Source organism: Pinus tabuliformis, chromosome 4_1 (assembly GCF_031772625.1).
Source record: "Pinus tabuliformis cultivar Carrire ecotype Pingquan chromosome 4_1, CPIR1, whole genome shotgun sequence".
NCBI classification, from domain to species: domain Eukaryota; kingdom Viridiplantae; phylum Streptophyta; class Pinopsida; order Pinales; family Pinaceae; genus Pinus; species Pinus tabuliformis.
The window spans coordinates 109577612-109583611 of record NC_142303.1 but is presented as its reverse complement, the minus strand read 5'-3'; positions in this window follow the sequence as shown (position 1 = coordinate 109583611).

Genomic DNA, 6000 nt, shown 5'->3' with positions numbered 1-6000 from the left:
TGAAACTCAATTTCAAACATTATGATATTGATGATGTAACTTTGTTTGTCAAGAAATTTGGCAAAACAATTATATATCTTGTGGTATATGTAGATGATCTTTTGATTTCAGGGAACAATGAGAGCTACATTGCATCCATAAAGAATGAATTAAGGGAAGGTTTTTAAATGGCTGATTTGGGCTATGTTCATTACTATATTGGTATTGAAGTAACTCAACATCCGAAGTCCATATTCCTTTCTCAAAAGAAGTACATTGGAGATCTATTGAACAAGTTTGGCATCGCTGAATGAAATCCTTTGACTACTCCAATGGACCAAAACTTAAAGCTCACATCTATTGAAGGAAAAGAATTTGAGGATGCAACAAATTATAAACAACTTGTAGGAAGTCTCAACTACCTGACTACTACCAAACCATCCATTTCGTTTGTTGTTGGAATCCTCTCTAGGTTTATGCAAAAGATTGTTGGCATTATGATGCATGTGTTGTACTTGATGGCAACCCTCTCATAGAATATCATCTCACTTATATACATTCAGATGAATCTACAGAAGAGATATCAGATGTGACATAATACATAGATGCAGGACAGCTCAAAGGAATCAAATGGCAAGTTCTTAGTAAGCTTTTCCATCAAGTCCAAAGGGGGAGATTGTTGGCATTATGGCTAAAGTGTTGTCCTTGATGGCAACCCATTCAGGTGATAGATCACAGTACTTCAAGTCAGCAGCAGAGATTGATAATCAACTATCAAATATTGAAGAAAATAAGGGGTACGCAGGTACACCTTACATAAGGAGCGTACACGCAGGTCGGTGTTACATAAAGTGCGTACATACCCGCAGTTATCCTGTTCAAGAGGTGCATACCCCCAGTGCACACATTTCAAGGCAAAGAAATTCACATGTGGGGTTTCTTATGTTTTACCTTTAGTATTTAGCCGACGGTATTTGTGTTATTATGGTGTCGGCTCGTGGTATTGATCCTTGATTTGAGGAAGAGCTTTTCTATATAAAGCAAAGGAGATCATTTGGCTTGTGCATGTTTTGGGTTGAACATCTTATGAGAGCTAGATCTGAAATATTATGATCTCTTGGGAGCAATGTCTAGATCTAAATAAGGCGAATCTACTGATGGATTGAGATCTCTTCGGCGCATGATTAGATCTGTAGATCTGACTGTCTGGGTTATTCTTGAAGTCTTGAAATCATCTATGCCCAGAGGTACGCAGGTACAGTGAAAGAAAAGTGCGTATATACGCTGGGACGAAGCGTTTCAGGTGCGCCGGTACGCAGGCACAGAAGGGTTGCAGGTGCGGAGGTCCACAGGCAGTTCAGTGGACTCAAAGCGAGGTACGCAGGTGAGCAGTTGACTACAGTGCGTATGTAAGCAAGCGAGCAGTTGAGCAGGGTGCGTACGTAAGCAGGCGAGCAGTTGAGCAGGGTGCGTACGTAAGCAGGCGAGCAGTTGAGCAAGGTGCTTACTGTAAGCAGGCAGTACATGGGTGAAGCTGCTTACTTCTCTTAAAATCTCTGCTTACCATTCTTATGATCTGGGTTGTTGAAGTGATGTTTTGATGTTCAGATAACAGCAATAATTGAGTGAATGATTATGATTAACTTCAGTTTTGTTGAATGAATGGATCGGTTTAAAATGAATTATCTTCATGTGATCTGGTGTACTAGATCTGGTTGATAACTCTCATAATATCATTGTATATGTATGGATCTGGTGATTGGGTGATTCAAAAGGTTGTTTGATTATGAGCTTCAAAGTTGTTGTTGGGTCCAGTATGAAAATTGGATGAAATGTGGCCTTTCAGATTATGTGTTGTGCTTCAGTGTATCCAGTCTGAAAATTGATGAAACGTGGTACCTGGAGGAGAGAAGATTGTAGGCCAGCGCCTACGTACTAGTATCTAAGCTAGTACAAAAGCTAAGGGAGATCTTTGGAGCATTGTAGCAGGTAGCAGCCTGCGTACTAGTAAATGGATCGGCTAGTACAAGAGAAAAGGGGGTTGTAGCTCCCGTACTGGTATAAGACTGCACCAGTACAAATATTGTAAAAGGATTTTCTTATTAAGAAGAAGATTGAGATGACTTGCAGCGGGTGGTTTTCTCTCGCATTGGGTTTCCACCTTATATCATGGTGTTCATGTGTGTGCCTTATGTGTGATGATCTATTCTATGTTACTGCATTTGTTAACTGATAATATGGTTGATAAAGTTCTAATGCACTCATTGAAGATTAATTAACTTAATCATAAGGAGTTGTGGAAGTAGCATATATGAATCTGATTATGGAAATGAAAAAGTTTTATTAATGTGATAATACTGATTCACCCCCCCCCCCTCTCAGTATTATTTCCAACAATTGGTATCAGAGCAGGTCCTTCGATAGAAGCTTGATCGCTTGAAGGAGATCCGTGGAACAATGGGAAAGAATCTTAAGAAGAAAGCACCTAAGAAAAAGAAGTCATCTCAGAAGAACTATGACAGTGGGAGAATCGATTGGGGATTAGGTATTAGAATCTCTTCAGATTCAGAATCAAATTCAGAATCATTATCAGGTATGAATATATTATCCTCTGATGTTCCAGCTATCTTTCCTTCTGGAAGAGATGAAAGTGATAGCGAAACTACTGAATTTGCTCTTATGGGTGAACAAGAAAGATATCAAATAGAAGCAGAATTTAAAAGGCTGACAGACAAAATTAGAGATCAACAAGATCTATTGAACAAAAGGGAATGTGATTTCAAAGAAGAAGCTACCAAACTAAAGGCCCAACTAGAAGAAGGAAACAAGGTAAGAAAGTTACTCAAGGACAAGGAAGACCAATGTCAAAAATTGTAGCATGAAGTGACATCATTAAGAAAAGAAGTCAACGAAAGAAGCACAACCATCAAGAAACTCAAAGATAGATCCAGCTACTATGAAAATATTGAAGCTACAATCCTCTCACTAAAAGGAGATCTTGAAGAATCAAAGAAGCAGAATACATATCTACTCCAAGCTATTGCAAAACAAGAAAACGAAGTCACCAGCTTAAAATCTCAACTAGAATGTGCCTTCTGAGTTCGTCAAATGCAGCAGGATCTGAATGAAGAAAAAGAAAAGGAGATTCTCAAACTAAGAGAACAAATGGAAGAAGGAAGGAAAGCTGAAGAAGATTTGAAAAAGCAATCTCTTGAAAAGGAAGAACAGCTTCAGGTTGAGGTAAATATCTTGAAAGGTAAACTAGAAGAAAAGGATAAGCTTTTACGATTTCAAGATAGTTCTAAAGTCTTGGATGATATTCTTAGTAGTCAAAGGTCTCCTACTATAAAGACTGGTCTTGGTTTCCATGAAACTGTTGAAGGTGAATCTAGTTCACAAGGTGAGGCAAGGAACTCTAAAGAGAAATCTAAAGTGATCAACAAAGAAATGAAAGATCAATATCATCATCAACCAAGAAAAGAGATTCCTCAAAGAAAATCCTTTACTCCTCCTATGAATAATGTTGAGTGTTATGTATGTCATAATCTTGGACATATTGCAGATAGATGTAGAAGAAGAAGGGTTCAAGACCATTATGCAGACAAGTCATCTCAATCAAGGTATTTTTATGGATATTGCTTTGCTTGCAATATGTTTGGTCACAAAGCTGCTGATTGTTACAGGAGGAATATGAAGCATGTAAGATGTTATGCATGTAACAAGCTTGGACATATAGCTAAGGAATGCAGGAACAAAGTGTGGGCACCATATCAAAAGGAGAAAATGTCATCATCACGCTTGAAGATATGGAGGAAAAAGGAAGTACAGTCAGAAAAAGGTGGCACAGCACAATGTACAGACATACCAGAATCAGAGGGAGCTGAAAGTACAAAACTTCAGTGTCCTGAATCTCATATGCAAACTTCATAAAGGAAAGTCGCATATATACGCGAGTTGGATACTGCACAATCGCGTATATGCTTGTTTGAAGGCAGTAGGCAAGTGAAGTTGGAAGTGAATCTATCAGATCTGGGAATCTGACTGTCAGTGGCACAAAGGAGGACTATTAATTTGGTCCTAATCTAAGGTATGCAGATCATTCACTATGAAAGTGCGGGCGTACGCAGCAGAGCGTAAGACCGGGTGCGGATTTACGCAAGTGAAGGCACAGTCCCTGTGCGGAGGTACGCGGCTAATCAGAAGAGCATATGTAGACGGGCACGGCGAGACAGAAGAAAAGGTGTGTATCATGATCTGTGGTACGTGGCGCGACAGAAGGATAACCTGCGTAGATACATAAAAGTACGCGGTGCGATGGAAGAAAAGGCTGCGTGGGGTACGCGGCGCATCTGATTGAACAGCTACGTGGGTACGCGCTGTAGTAGAAGACTGTCTACGTACATGCGCAGTGCAACAGAAGGATCTCTGCGGGTGTACACAGGGGAGCAGAAGGTGAAGTGCGTAGCTACACAGGACAGATAAAGAACAACTGCGTACCTGTCTTAAAGCATTTATTGGCTGACTCTTCTTATTGATATGCATGATCAGATCTGACAGATGGCACAGGTTTAGGGGGAGCATATGTTCTTAATGCATTGTTGGCATTATGGTCCTTGGTGATGACGCTTATGATTCATCTTGCTATGGTTATGAGTTGGTCACATGGTTCTTGGATCAGATTTGTGGTTGATTCTCTAATGGTGCTTGCATGGAGTCTTTATTGTTCTTGGCACATATATGGATGAAGATTGTTGGCTGGATACATGGATGATTATTCAAAGTTGCATTGTTGGAGACATGATGATAATGAGATCTTACCTATATGATGATAGGTTGCATTCATATGTTGATTGATGCAAATACTCCCATTTAATGACTCTTAGTTCATGCAGATCTGGATGGCTATGGTGTTTCTCATACCTTGGAGATTCATGCACTAATGCAAGTTGATGTTGACAGATACTATGAAGCAGATCATACAGTGTTGATTGCTGATATTTATCTTAGGTGATTGGTCTTTATGTAATAGTGTGTCTCTTTTGTAGTTACCTCTTCAGGTCATGTAACGGCCTTTGTTTCCCCACTCTGCCTGGGATGAATGATATCATATGTAAACTTTTGATGTATCACCATTGTAATGAATGTATGTATTGAGTCTTTTGGTGATAGGAAGGTCATTTATGATATATAGAGTCATGTTCTTCTTGTAGAACATCTTTTTGCAGTCAGGGGGAGCTTGAGCATTAACAACACTATATAGCAGAGTAGACATCTCAGCTTGTTCTCAGAAAGAGCATTATCAGATTGGAGCACCATGGCATATACAAAGGGGGAGTTCATTCAGAGACTTCAGCAGATCTGGTTTATAGAGCATGTTCTTAGGGGGAGCATAACCCTTTGCCCTTGATGTCAAAGGGGGAGAGTGATTTGGTGTTGTTGCCATCAAGTCCAAAGGGGGAGATTGTTGGCATTATGATGCATGTGTTGTACTTGATGGCAACCCTCTCATAGAATATCATCTCACTTATATACATTCAGATGAATCTACATAAGAGATATCAGATGTGACATAATACATAGATGCAGGACAGCTCAAAGGAATCAAATGGCAAGTTCTTAGTAAGCTTTGTCATCAAGTCCAAAGGGGGAGATTGTTGGCATTATGGCTAAAGTGTTGTCCTTGATGGCAACCCATTCAGGTGATAGATCACAGTACTTCAAGTCAGTAGCAGAGATTGATGATCAGCTATCAAATATTGAAGAAAATAAGGGGTACGCAGGTACACCTTACATAAGGTGCGTACACGCAGGTCGGTGTTACATAAAGTGCGTACATACCCGCAGTTATCCCGTTCAAGAGGTGCGTACCCCCAGTGCACACATTTCAAGGCAAAGAAATTCACATGTGGGGTTTCTTATGTTTTACCTTTGGTATTTAGCCGACGGTATTTGTGTTATTATGGTGTCGGCTCATGGTATTGATCCTTGATTTGAGGAAGAGCTTTCCTATATAAAGCAAAG